Here is a 14,953-nt window from a genome sequence, read left to right on the forward strand (position 1 = left end):
AATACTGTCCACTGGTGAGGGACAGTGCTGTTGTTGCAGGGGTCTGGGAGCCTTTCTGTTGGTTCAGAAGCCCTGAAGAAGGATTTTCTTGTTGTATGTTTACAGAAATCCTGGGAGAGGGCTTTGCTAATGTGTTCAGGGGTTCTAGGACTGTTCTACAGACAGAGGATAAATTCATGAAGGGACTGGCAATGTATCTTGTGGCTTTGCTAAGCCTTGTCTCCCCAGGAACTAAGATTGCTGAGAACTTGCCTCCTGTCAAGATGAAGAAAAGAACTCCATTTGGGTATTAAGTGCTGTGTTTAAACTTGATGTAATTCTGGGGTAGATTCAATTGTGATCCAGGGGTGGGGAACTTTTGACCTTATGTTTGGAAACTAATCTCCATGTGAGAAGAGGGGCTTTGTGGTGGACTTAATTAAGGTATAGCCTAGGGGTGGAGAAGTATTTAGAACAGAGACTTTGTAATTGATTGAATGATTGGAAGGTCCTGGGGTGGGGTAGTACTTGGAGATTATTTAATCACACTTAGTAAATGCTGTATTTTGAATGATGTCATGTTTTGATCTTCTCTGTTCTTGGTTTGTCACTGAATAAAATAGAGAGCACCTATGCTGGTATTTTGAACCTGGGAAGTTGCCTTTCCTTGGCATTACATTACAGGGACCAATATAATCTATTTGCCAAATTTGGGCTGGAACTTTTCCCCTTGCTATCTCCCCAGTTACTGTCCAAGGAACAGTTCATTCCTTTTCCAATTGATATATATGACATTCTTTGCTATCTGCTTTAATAATGAATGAGAGATACTAATACCTCGATCTTGGTGTGTGACTTGGACCCCTAAATGGCTGGCTGTTTGGTGGACCCATTTTGCTAGTACCGTATCGTCAATTGTCAAAGTAGGGACAATATGTTCAGTAACAATCTTCACGAGTTGATCAGCATGTGCATTGTACTCATGTTTTGGTGTCTTGATGGCCATGTGAACATCTACATGGAAAACTGAAAAATCAGTAACCAAAGACATGTCCCATATATCTTCCCATAATTCTTTGCCCTGGACTTGTTTACCATGAATTTCCCAATTTTGATTTTTCCACTTCGGCATCCATGTAGCTAACCCATTAGCTGCTGCCCATGAGTCAGTGAATATTATAACACTGTCCTCCTTGTTCTGTTTTAATGACTTGATGTACTGCCATAAGTTCAGCATATTGACTACTTCCACCTATCCCAGTACTTTCCAAAGTCCTTCCAATACATGGGTGATAGGCTACTGCTTTCCAATGTCTTTTTTGGGCCAAATATTTAGCTGTCCTAACAGTAAACCATGGGTTTTTTTTCCTCTTCTTCAGTTAGTCCATCATATCCATCATTCCATCTTACCAAGGACTGTACCAACTGTTGCCTTGGTTCAGGGGATGTATCATGTCCCTCAGTGTTGATATTAGCTATAGATTCATGTAGGACAGAAACTCCACTTTTGCTAGTTTTAGTTCTATTTTGAATATACCACTTTCATTTAATTATGCTGGCCTCTTGTGCATGTCTGATTCTATGAGAAGCTGGGGTACTTATTAGCCAGGTCACAATTGAGATTCTGGGTCTTGCTAACTTCATGGCCCAGAGTCAGCTGTTCAGTCTCTACCAAACCCCAATATGCAGCTAACAGCTGGTTTTCAAAAGGTGTATATTGAACTCCAGATGAAGGAAGTTTCCTAGACCAAAATTTTAAAGGTACTTTTTGGTTTTGTTGTTTCTGCCATAAATTCCAGTTTGCATAATCATCCTGTAGAGTCACTTGTAATTCCACCAAACCATTCTGCATCGGCCATAAATCTAGAGCCAATTGTATAGCAGCATTAGCTTCCTCAAAAGCTTTATTCTGCTCAAGTCCCCAATCAAATTCATATTTCTTCTGAGTAACTTTATATATAAAGGTTTCAAAATCTGTCCCAGATGTGAAATATGATGTTAATATCTAATTAATCCTATAAACTTTTCAGCTTCTTTCTTATTGGTAGGAATAGGAAAATCTTGAATCTTTTGTTAAACTTGCGGTAGAATCTCTCACAGCCCTGTATTCTACTGTATTCCCAAAAATTCCCCAAAATTTTACATTTTGAGCTGGTCCTTGAATCTTTGCAGGGTTAATTTCCTACACTTTGCTTTTCATATGTTCAATCAAAAGTGTCAAACTCTTCTCCACTTCTTTTACATTTTTTCCTTGCATCATATCATCAATGTGGTGGGTAAGCTGTATATCAGGTAGCTTTAATTCATCCAGATGTTCAGCCACAGTCCTATGACAAATACTGGGGCTATGCAGATATCCTTGTGGCAGGTGGGCAAAAGTATATTGTCTGCCCTGCCAAGTGAAAGCAAACTAGTCCCATTGTTTAGAGTCTATTGGGATCGTGAAGAAAGCATTAGCCAAATCAGTCACTGCGTACCAAGTCCCATCATATTTCTGGATCCTTTCTATTAAGGTGACAGTATCTGGAACAGTAGCATACAAGGGAGGTGTCACCTTATTCAATTATCTATAATCCACTGTCACTCTCCATGTCCCATCTGATTTTTGTACTGGCCAAACAAGATTATTTCATCATGTAGTTGTAGGGACTAACACTCATGCTTCAGCATATTCCTTTATAGTACTGGCAATTTCATCTTGCCCACCTGGCATACAATATGGCTTTAAAGTAATTACTTGAGAAGGTTCAGGTGAAGTGATTGGGTTCATTTTTATTTTTCCCACTAAAACTGTATTACTTCCTATCTTCCTTGCTGCACAAATTGGTATCTTCCTTCAGGTAGATTCAGGGTCATACCTCTCAGTATATATATTCCAATGTTGTATTCAGGAAAGGGTACAATAACCACAGTATATTCTTTCTTAGGTAATTGTCCCGTTTTCATCATTAGTATAACTTGTCTGGCTTATATTTCAGCCACTACTAGTCCTGTAGTGGTAATAGGAGCTCCGTGCTTGAACTTACCAGGGTTCCCATAAATGAGGGAGGCCTCCATCCCAATATCTAACAAGGCCATGGTTACAGTGTTTGATCGATTTTTCCAATATATAGTCAGATTAATATGGGGTCTACAGTCTTGTCTGTGTATTTCTTTAATCTGAGCTGGAGCTTGGTCAATTTTTTCTTCTTCCTGAAAGTGTGATGCACTTGGATGCAATGGTTCAGGAGCATCTGTAGGGGCAGCCCTTACTTCTCTATTCTGTCTGACATTAATCCCTTTATCTTGGTAGATTTTATATAGTTCATTAGTTGGAATATCATCAATTTTTCTAACATCTACCCCTGCTTTCGCTAGAACAGTAAACAGTTCTTTTCTTGGCAATCTATTCTGACTTTGAATTCTCTGACCTATTTTCTCTCAAGGAAATTTATCATTTTGCCATTCTCCTAAGTCACTTACCGGTGACATCTTATGAAAGAGGATGCCTTATTTCACCAATTAGTAGAGTCAGAAGTAGGTGCTTATAATGAGGAGGAGGTGTCTCCACCATTATATTTCTATGAGGAACTGCCAAGGGGATATCATGATACCTATCTGCATCTTCAACCATGATAGCAGTTTTCATTATTTCTCCTTTCAACTTTTTCATAGTGTCTAAGTGAGTACCAGGGTCTGTCTCTACTAGGCCACATAGAATCAGCAGGATATATTCTATTGCATCCATCAGCAGCTAAAACTAACAGATTGGTCTTATTGTTACCTCCTGCCAAACAAAAATCTCTAAAAGCTTGCTAGACGAAAGGATTCGGACAAATACTTAAAATTTCAAGCAGTCCACACAATTTGTCACTACCCCAGCAGCTCCTTTGTCATTGATTCTTGCAATCTAAGACACTGTAATGGGAATGAGAATTTGAAGATCTTCCCTGCCCCTTAATAGAGCTAGGGGGGAGTTTGAAGACCTCCCCTGCTGTGAAGATAAACTCTGCCCCCTGATAGGCTGAATGCGGTCACATGGAGCCTTGGTGGGAGGGGTTTGCTGAAGGGAAGCAGAGCCCACAGAAAGCTGGTAGCCAGAGCCAGAGAGACAGTAGGTGAAAGAGGTGCTCAAGCAAGGAAAGAGAGAGATTTGTGAGTAAATACTGATCTTGTATTGGTTTGTGGGAAGGCTGAAGGATACTGTGGCTCTCAGTGTTATTATGGCTTCTGAATATCTTTGGTATTAAATGAAATCGGCTTACTGGTTTTGGGATTTGGTTTTCTGGTGTCTAAATAAATGTTTCAGTTCTGGCCTCTATATGGAGAATCTGTTATATTTTGTGATTGAACATCATGCGATATTTATAGTCACAGCCTTTATTGTGATTGTGGGAGCTGTAAATATTGCATTGATGCTACATTTTATGATGAGGATGGGTTAACAAAATATCAGACCTCTAGTTGGAGGCAGAAGGGATTTAGAAGAAATGGCTATCCCAGGATGGGAGGATTTTCCTTATGCCTCCCTAGCAAAGGAGTGGTCTAAAAGTACAGGGTTCTATGAAAAGTGGGAACAGAGGCTATAGCAGGGACAAGCTAGATATTTAGAAACGTGTTTACAAAGAATACCAATAAAACCTAGGAGAGAACTGGAGGCAGTGAGTAGAAGGGGCTGGGTTTTACTGACAGCTTACCATATTGTGTGTAAACACAGAGACAAGTTGCTTCAAGAGTTGGCTAAATGCCAGCATTTGAGCCCTCCTTTACAAGAACAACCTGGAGAGTCTCAGGTGGTAGAAGAGCAAATGAAAGTCTCAGTTGGAAGCAGAGGGCTGTTGTAAATTTGGCTCAGAAAAAAAAAGAAAGAAAGTAACAAGATGAAAGTTCATACAGCTTTGGTAGAGTCTGAACCTAGTTGCTGTGACTATGACTCCCAAGAAAGTCCATGTGTTATACAGAATGATACAATATTAAGCAATACATTGTTTCATGGTGAAGCTTTTACAAGGGCAGAAGCTTGCTCCATACTGAGAAGAAGGCAGGAGAATCTAGGAGGGCAAGCAGTACTCAAGGAGATGCTTGAGTATTTCACTCAACAGATTGCTGATTTCACTCAATAGATTACTGAGCAGATTCACCCAAAGGATAGGAGAATCCTTACTGTCTTGGATGATAAGATTCAGTGATGAAGGAGCTGCTGGGGTAGTGATAGAGTAGACTTCTTGAAATTTTTAAGGATTTGCCAGAATCCTTTTGTCCAGCAAGCTTTTAGAGACTTTCATTTGGCAGGAGGTAAGAATAAGACCAATCTGTTAGCTTTAGCTGCTGATGGATGCAGTAGAATGTATCCTGCTGATTCTATGTGGCCTACTGTAGACAGACCCCGGTACTCGGAGACTGCATGAGAAAGTTGAAAGGAGAAGTAATGAAAACTGCTGTCATGGTTGGAGATGCAGATAGGTGTCATGAAATCCCCTTAGCAGTTCCTCATAGAAATATCATGGTGAAGACAGCTTTTCCTGCTTATAAACACCTACTTCTTTTTTTTTTTAGAGGGCAGTTGGGGTTAAGTGACTTGCCCAAGGTCACACAGCCAGTTTTTGTTTTAAGTGACTGAGGCCGGATTTGAACTCAGGTCCTTCTGACTCCAGGGCTAATGCTCTATTCACTGCGCCACCTAACCGCCCATAAGCACCTACTTCTTACTAATTGGTGAAATAGGGCACCCTCTTTCAGAGGTGATGGATAAGATTTCACAGCTAAGTGATTTAGGAGAATGGCAAAATGATAGATTTCCTCAAGAGAGAAGAGTAAATAGCCGGTTGATTCAAATTTAGAATAGATTGCCAAGAAAAGAACTGTTTATTACTCTATTGAGAGCAGGGGTTGATTTTAGAAAAATTGATGGTATTCCAACTAATGAAGTATAGAAAATGTATCAAGAGAATGGACTTGCTTTTAGATGGAATAGAGAAGTGAGACCTGCTCCTACAGATGCTCCTGAACCATTGTATCCAAATTTGTCACTACTTCAGGGGGACTCATATTAAAGAAAGTGCTGAGATGGGTGGAAGTGGTGAATGTGCTGCACTTGGGGCAATGTTTTAAGCCATTGGAATAGAGCTAGGAGGACAGCATCATATGTTCTCCTGTGAATGAGGTTATGATAGTGACTTCAGGGACTCTAGAGGCACAGCTAAGCCTGTATTTGTTTCTTTTTGACTTTTTTGTCTGTTAAACTTGTTTGCAAAATTTGTTTTCTGCAGGATTGATATCCTCCACCTGCAGATGACAGACCGCTTAGGCTGGATGTCACCCCCCCACCCCAGTCTATGACTGTGATGTGCTCCCTCTGTCTGGACCTGGCATTGACTGAGCTGCAGATGACAGCCAAAGAACTGACCTCTTGAATAGGACCTCTTGGGGTCAGGGACAGCTCTACATCCTATTTCAACTTGAAGGAGCTTTGGAGAAGAGACCTTCACCCCTTACCCCAAGATTTTGAGCCCCATTCATTTGAGGGGGAAGGATGGGTGCTTGTGCCCAAGTCTAAGCTATTGTTTTATGTGCAAAGTTTTTCTATTATCCCTGTTATATTGTTGCAAAGTTCTGTTGACACCAGTTTTTCTGACAGTTATCCCTAAAATCTCATTTATTGGTAATGTATTTTGCTATATAAGGGACATGAAAGATCTTGGGGCCGAATGTAATGGGAATGGGAATTTGAAGATCTAACCTGACCCTTAATAGACCTAGTGGTGAGTTTGAAGACCTTCCCTGCTTTGAAAGTCAACTCTGACCCCTAATGGGCTGAATGTAATCACATGGAGCCTGTGATGGAGGGAATTTGCTGAGGGGTGCAGCAGAACCCACAGGAAGCTTCCCTGCTGTTAAGCTGAACTCTTTCCCTTAATATGCTGAATATAGTCACATGGAGCCTGTAGTGGGAGGAGTTTGCTGAAGGGAAGCAGAGCCCACAGGAAGCTGGTCAGAGCTAGCAAGATGGTGGGGGAGAGAGGATGCTCAGACAAGGAGTCAGATAGGTCCATGAGTAGATATTGATCTTGTATTGGTTTGTGGGAAGGCTGAAGGATGCTGTGATTCTCGGTGTTATTATGGCTTCTGAATATGTTTGGTACTATGATGGAATTGGCTTGCTGCTTTTGGGATTTGGTTTAGATCTGGTGTCTAAATAAATGTTTCGGTTTTGTTCTCTACCTAGAGAGTCTGCTATGTTTTGCCATCGAACATTATGTGATACTTATAGTCACGGTCTTTATTGTGATTATGGGTGCTGTAAATATTTCATTGGCACTACAGACACTAAGGATTCTCCCATCCTTTGGGTGAATCTGCTCAAAATATCAGTAATCTCCTGTTGAGTGAAATCCTCAAGTAACTCCTTGAACACTGCTTTTCCTCCTTGACTCTCTTGCCACCTTCTCAACATGGGGCTAGCTTCTGCAATTGTAAAAGCTTCACCATGAAACAATATATCACTGTAATATTGTATCACTCTCCTAGCAGTCTTTTTCATAGCAGCAAGGCTCAGACTCTAACAAAGCTATATGAACTTTTCTCCTGTTACTTTTTTGCTTCTTTTTCTGAACCAAATTTACAACAACCCTCTCTACTTCCAGAGACTCTCCAGTACTCTTTCCTTCCACCTGAGACTAATCTTGCTTTTCTAAAGGAGGGCTTAAATGCTGGCACTTAGCCAGTTCTTCTAGCAGCTTGTCTCTAAGTTTACACACAATATGGTAGCCTGTTAGCAAAACCCAGCCTCCTCTACTCACTGTCTCCAACTCTCTCCCAGGTTTTATTGCTATTTTTTAAAATCTCTAGCTTGTTCCTGCTGTAGCTTCTGTTCCCACTTTTCACGGAGCCCTATACTTTTAGACCACTCCCTTGCTAGGGAAGCATGAGGAAAATCCTCCCATCCTGGAATAGCCACTTCTTCTAAATCCCTTCTGCCTCCAACTAGAGGTCTGATATTTTGGGATCTCATCCTCATTGCAAAATGTAGCACCATTGCAATATTTACAGCTCCCACAATCACAATAAAGGCTGTGACTATAAATATCGCATGATGTTCAAACACAAAATATAACAGATTCTCCATATAGAGGACAGAACTGAAATATTTTTTTAGACACCAGAAAACCAAATCCCAAAACCAGCAAGCTGATTCCATCATAGTACCAAAGATATTCAGAAGCTATAATAACACTGAGAGCCACAGCATCCTTCAGCCTTCCCACAAACCAATACAAGATCAATATTTACTCACAAACCTCTCTCTCTCTCTCTTTGCCTGAGCACCTCTCTCTCCCACTGCCTCTCTGGCTCTGGCTACCAGCTTTACGTGAGCTCTGCTTCCCTTCAGGAAACTCCTCCCACCACAGGCTCCATGTGACTACATTCAGCCTGTCAGGGGGCAGAGTTTATCTTCACAGCAGGGGAGATCTTCAGATTCCATCCTCAGTCTATTAAGGGGCAGGAAAGATCTTCAAATTCCTATTCCCATTACACTTTGTTAGTATAAGACACATTCAGTCCCCTTGTTACCTCACCTTTCTAGTAAGAGTTGGGAGGAGCATTTCCTGTATCTGTTGAATGATGAAGCTCTGAGATGACTGCCTAGCACTTTTTCTTTTTCAATGAACAGGATTTGTAGTTTCCAAACCAGATGTGATCTACCAGTTGGAAATAAAGGAAGTGTCCTGGATGCCAGAGGCAGATGTTTCCAGAAACAGCTCTCCAGGTGATTACATAAAAGCCAAGCAGATCGGTCATAGCAAAATAGTGATATATTGGTTATTTTAGGTCAAAGCTCTTGTAAAATGTTGAACATAGTGGTGTATCAAAATTGAGAGAAATGTTGAGAGAAGCTGAGACTTTAAAAATTCATTTTTTACCTCAAAAAGTTACTTTTTTAACATATCCTTCTACTGAAATATATCTACTCTCAAAGAAATTTGTTGTTTCAGTACAGGGCAGTTATTTCTCTTCTGTTCATTGAAGATTAGCTTATTTTAAGTGGGCATTCTCCTGCCTCACTTGCATGAATTCATTCTCCCTCTTCAAATGAGTTATGTGCTCTTTTTACTTCTGAGTTTTCTTATATTTCCTTCTGTTTTGTTTCCATGGTTATGTTGCTTTGATGCTGTTACTTTTTAAAGTAATCCCTTTCTTCAGTCTATCCTGTTATGTGTCATCCTGTTTTTCATCATGCTTCAAAATTATGTTTATAAAGGCACAATAATATGTTTATATGACATGACTTGTGTAGCTATAACCCCTTATTAGATTTATAGGTTTTCAGTATTTTGTTATATTATAAAAAGTTGTGGAAAATTTACAGAGAATTCTTTGTTTTCAGTAACATTTTGAGAATGCTGACTAGTAGTGGGGCCATCTTGTCAAAGTGTATGAACAGTTTTGTACCAGTAGCTAAAACTGGTATGTTACTTTTCAGAAAAATTGTAGCAGTAGCTTAATAAGGACCTATTTCAATGTAACTGCCAAAATTTATCATTTTAAATTATCTTTGCTAATTTGGGGCTATTTATTGATACCTCTTAATTGTTTTCATTTTTATTTTTTTGATTACCAGCATTTGAGTAATGTTTTAGGTATTTTTTTTCAGAATTTATTTACTTTTAGTTTTCAGCATTCATTTACACAAGATTTTGAGTTCCAAATTTTCTCCTCATCTCTCCCTACACCTTACTCCAAAAGCATGTGTACTGATTACCCCATCCCCCAGTCTGCCCTCCTTTCTATTACCCCCTTCCCTCTTATACCCTTCTCCCTTACTTTTTTGTAGGGCAAGACAGATTTCTATACCCCATTGCCTGTATATCTTATTTCCCAATTATATGTAAAAGCAGTCTTTAACATTTGTTTTTAAAACTGTGAATTCCATATTCTCTCCCTTCTTCCCTTCCCACCTACCCACATTGAGAAGACAAGCAATTCAATATAGCTTATACATGTATAGTTATCTAAAGATTACCATAACAGGCATACTGCGAAAGACTATATTTCCCTTTATCCTATCCTGCCCCCCATTTATTCTATTTTCTCCTTTTACCGTGTCCCTTTTCAAAAGTGTTTGCTTCTGACCTCCCTTCCCCCAATCTGTCTTCTCTTTTATCATGCCCCCATCTTATCCCCTTCCCCCCTACTTTTCTGTAGGGTAAGATACCCAATTTATTATGTATATTATTCCCTCCTTAAGCCAGATCCATTGAGAGTAAGGTTCTCATTCCCTTTCACCTTCCTGCTCTTCCCCTCCATTGTAACAGTTTTTCCTTGCCTCTTTTATATAAGATAATTTAACCTATTCTATCTCTCCCTTTTTCCTTCTCCCAATATATTTCTCTCTCACCTCTTAATTTTATTTTTTAGATGACATCCCTTCATATGCAACTCAACCAGGGCCCTCTGTCTATATATACATTTATATTTTCCCTTTAACTACCCTAATTTTGAGAAATTTCTCACAAGTTACAAATATCATCTATGTAGGAATGTAAACAGTTTAACTTTAATAAGTTCTTTATGATTTCTATTTCGTGTTTACCTTTCCATGCTTCTCCTGTTTCTTGTATATGAAAGTCAGATTTTTTGTTCAACTCTGGTCTTTTCAGCAAGAATGCTTGTAAATTCTCTGTTTCATTGAATATCCATATTTTCTCCTGAAGTATTTTACTCATTTTTGTTGAGTAGGTGATTCTTGGTTTTAATCCTAGCTCCTTTGACCTTTGGGATATCATGTTCTAAGCCCTTTGATCCCTTAATGTAGAAGCTGCTAGATCTTGTGTTATCCTGATTGTGTTTCCACAATACTCAAATTGTTTTTTCCTGAGTATTTGCAATACTTTTTCCTTGACCTGGGAACTCTGGAATTTGGCTGCAATATTCCTAGGAGTTTTCTTTTGGGGATCTTCTTTAAGAGACAATTGTCAGATTCTTTCAATTTCTGTTATCTGTTTCTGATTCTAGAATATCAGGGCAGTTTTCCTTGATAATTTCTTGAAAGATGATATCTAGGCTCTGTTTTTGAACATGGCTTTCAGGAAGTCCAATAATTTTTAAATTCTCTCTCCTTGGATCTGTTTTCCCGGTCAGTGGTTTTTCCAATAAGATATTTCACACTGTCTTCTTTTTTTTTTTATTCTTCTGATTTTGTTTTATAATTTCTTCATTTTTCATAAAGTCATTAGTTTCCATTTGCTCCATTCGAATTGTGTGTGTGTGTGCGCGCGCGCGCGTGTGTGTGTGTGTGTGTGTGCATTTTTGGAGAGGGGACAGTAGGGAAGTTGAGGTTAAGTGACTTGCCCAAGGTCACATGGCTAGTTTTTTGTTAAGTGTCTGAGACTGGATTTGAACTCAGGTCTTCCTCACACCAGGGTCGGTGCTCTATTTACTGCACCACCTAGCTGCCCCTCCATTCTAATTTTAAAGGAATTATTTTCTTCAGTGAGGTTTTGGATTTCCTTTTCCATTTGGCCAACTTTGCTTTTTAAGGCATGCTTCTCTTCTTTGGTTTTTTGGACCTCTTTTGCCATTTGGGTTAGTCTATTTTTTAAGGTGTTATTTTCTTCAGTATGTTTTTGGGTCTCCTTTAGTGAGCTATTGACTCATTTTTCATGATTTTCTTTCATCACTCTTATTTCTCTTTCCAATTTTTCCTCTACTCCTCTTACTTGATTTTCAAAATCATTTTTGAGCTCCTCCATGGCCTGCAACCAATTCATATTTTTCTTGGAGGCTTTGGATGTAGGAGCTTTGATTTTGTTGTCTTTTTCTGGTTGCATGTCTTGTTCTTCTTTGTCACAAAAGTAAGATTCTGTATTCTGATTTTTTTCTCCTCTGTTTGCTCATTTTCCTAGTCAATTTCTTGACTTTTGAGCTCTTTGCCAAGTAGAACTCTGCTTCCAGAGTAGAAAGTGCTCTGTCCAAAGTTTCATGGGTTTTGTGCTTCTGTTGTCAGAGCTACTTGTAGGCACCTATAAATTTTCAGTTCTTCTAAGGTGATATGATCAAAGGAAATGTGTTTACTCCTCTCCTGATATTTGGTCTAGGCTTTGAGTGACCATAAGCACTCTTTTCTGTCTTGGAACTGAAAGGATGACTCCCTCTCCACAGCTGCCACAAACTCTGCCATGCCAGCACTCTTTCTTTCCCTAGGACCGCCACCCAAGACTGTGACCCAGATTCAGGCAGGGCAAAGCAAGAGAATCCTGCCTCAGCACCAGCAAAGAGATTCCTGCAATCCCCCTCTGATCAGCCACTTAATTCCACCACCATCTGTGGGCCTGGAGCTCTGGAGGCTGCCATTGCTGCTGCTGCCACCACCATCTCTACTGCCCTGGGACTGGGGCCAGACTGCATTTATCTCTTACCCAGGTCACACAGAGTTTCCCCACTGACCTTCTACTTTGTCTTTGGCATTTGTGGGTTGAGAAGTCTGGAAACCACCATAGCTGCCAGTAATTTAGTTGGTGAGGCCTGTTCTGGCTCAGTCTGTGCTGCTATGGCCCATGCTGGACTGTGCTCTACTCCCAGGCCAATGCATTAGGCCTTTCCTGTTGGCTTTCCAGACTGTGTTTGGCTGGAGATGTATTTTACTCTGTCATTTTTTGTGTTCTATCGCTCTAGAATTTGTTTAGAGTCATTTTTTACAGCTATTTGGAGGGTTTGGGGGAGAGTTCAAGTCCTTGCTATTCCTCTGCCATCTTGTCTCTGGCCCCAGTTTCAGATAATTATTAACAATTTCTCTTGTCAAAAATATATGTATTTCTAATTCTTATGAATATCCATTCATTCCTTTCAAAGTAGATATGTTGAGTTTCTAAAGGAAATTTATTGCAACAATTGTTACATATTTTTCCCTTATATTTCTTCTTCTTCTTCTTTTTTAAAAGCAATTGGGGTTAAGTAACTTGCTCAAGGTTACACGGCCAATTATTTTTGGATGTGGTGCTAAGTATCTGAGCTCCGATTCGATCCCAGGTCATCCTGACTCTGGGGCCGGTGCTCTTGTTCACTATGCCACCTGGCCCCCCCTAAGCAATTGGGGTTAAGTAACTTGCTCAAGGTTACTTGGCCAGGTGTTTCTGGGTGGGTGCTAAGTGTCTGAGCCTGGATTCGATCCCAGGATTATCCTGACTGTGGGGCTGGTGCTCTTACTCACTTTGCTACCTGGCAGCCCCTATATTTCTTTTTTATTCTGTTTTCTTCATGTATTTATTTTTCCTCCTTACTCTAAATACAATTCCCCATTTCCTTTCTGTTCACTTTTTTCCCTTCCTATTTTTACAAACTCTGAGAGTAAGGATATATTTGCAAGTTATCAGTCATCTGTTTTTTCCAAATAGTCTTATTCCATTCAAATGCCAGCCACATACAATAGAGTTAAGGGTTCATTCATCTCTCCAGGTAATTTCATCTGAAGTCAATTCATTTACATATGTTACCTTTGAGTCATCATATTTTCACATAAGATAAATTGATCCTTAGTAAAAGACTAGTGAGACTAGTCATCTCAAGTGAAAAGGCAAGGGAATAGCTCTAAAATCTTTGAACAGCTAAGAACCTTGGGAAAGAGTGAAAAATGCAGGATTAAACAGTTCCTTATTCTTTCTTTCAGAGAAATGTAGTGAATGTGGGAAGGCCTTCACTAGCAAGGAGCATCTTGCTGTGCATCAGAGAATTCATACTGGAGAGTTTGTTTATGAATGTAAGGAATGTGGGAAGGTTTTTTATTACAATTCAGAACTTCTTCGACATAAAAAAATTCATACTGGAGAGAAAAATTACAAATGTAGTGAATGTGGGAAGACTTTCAGGAGTAACTCACAACTTGCAGTGCATCAGAGAATACATACTGGAGATTTTCTTTATAAATGTAAGGAGTGTGGGAAGGCTTTTCTCTACAACTCAGAATTTGTTCAACATCAAAGAATTCATACGGGAGAGAAACCTTATGAATGTAGTGAATGTGGAAAGGCCTTCAGGAGGAAGGAACATCATACTGTACATCAGAGAATTCATACTGGAGAGAAACCTTATGAATGTAATGAATGTGGAAAGTCCTTCAGAAGTAAGGGGCATCATACTGACCATCAGAAAATTCATATTGGAGACATTCTTTATGAATGTAAGGAGTGTGGGAAGGGTTTCCTCTACAACTCAGGTCTTATTCAACATCAAAAAATTCATACAGTAGAGAAACCTTATGAATGTAATGAATGTATGGAGTTCTTCAGGAGTAAGACACTACTTTCTGTGCACCAGAGAATTCATACTGGAGAGATGCTTTATAAGTGTAAGGAATGTGGAAAAGCTTTTCTCTACAATTCAGAACTTCTTCAACATCAAAGAGTTCATACTGGAGAGAAACCTTTTGAATGTAGTGAATGTAGAAAGGCCTTTAGGAGTAAGTCCCAACTTAAATTGCATCAGAGAATTCATACTGGAGAGAAACCTTATGAATGTAGTGAATGTGGAAGGGCCTTCAGGAGTAAGGGACATCATACTGTGCATCAGAGAATTCATACTGGAGAGAAACCTTATGAATGTCATGAATGTGGGAAGGCCTTTAGGAGTAACTCCCAACTCACAGTGCATCAGAGAATTCATACTGGAGACATTCTTTATGAATGTAAGGAGTGTGGGAAGACCTTCAGGAGTAAGGGACATCACACTGTGCATCAGAGAATTCATACTGGAGAGAAACCTTATGAATGTCGTGAATGTGGGAAGGCCTTCAGGAGTAAGGGACATCATACTGAGCATCAGAGAATTCATACTGGAGAGATGCTTTATGAATGTAAGGAGTGTGGGAAAGGTTTCCTCTACAAATCAGGTCTTACTCAACATCAAAAAATTCATACAGAAGAGAAACCTTATGAATGTAGCGAATGTATGGAGGCCTTCAGGAGTAAGACACTACTTTCTGTGCACCAGAGAATTCATACTG

At 39.6% G+C, this 14,953-nt stretch overlaps 1 pseudogene; it reads left to right on the forward strand.

Annotated features, from left to right (window-relative positions):
• Nucleotides 1-14,953, forward strand: part of LOC138171480 (zinc finger protein 420-like) — a 26,017-nt pseudogene that overhangs the window by 10,072 nt on the left and 992 nt on the right.

The sequence above is a fragment of the Petaurus breviceps genome, unplaced genomic scaffold, assembly GCF_028583685.1.
Source record: "Petaurus breviceps papuanus isolate PSGF00001 unplaced genomic scaffold, PetGlider_PUasm1.0 446, whole genome shotgun sequence".
NCBI classification, from domain to species: domain Eukaryota; kingdom Metazoa; phylum Chordata; class Mammalia; order Diprotodontia; family Petauridae; genus Petaurus; species Petaurus breviceps.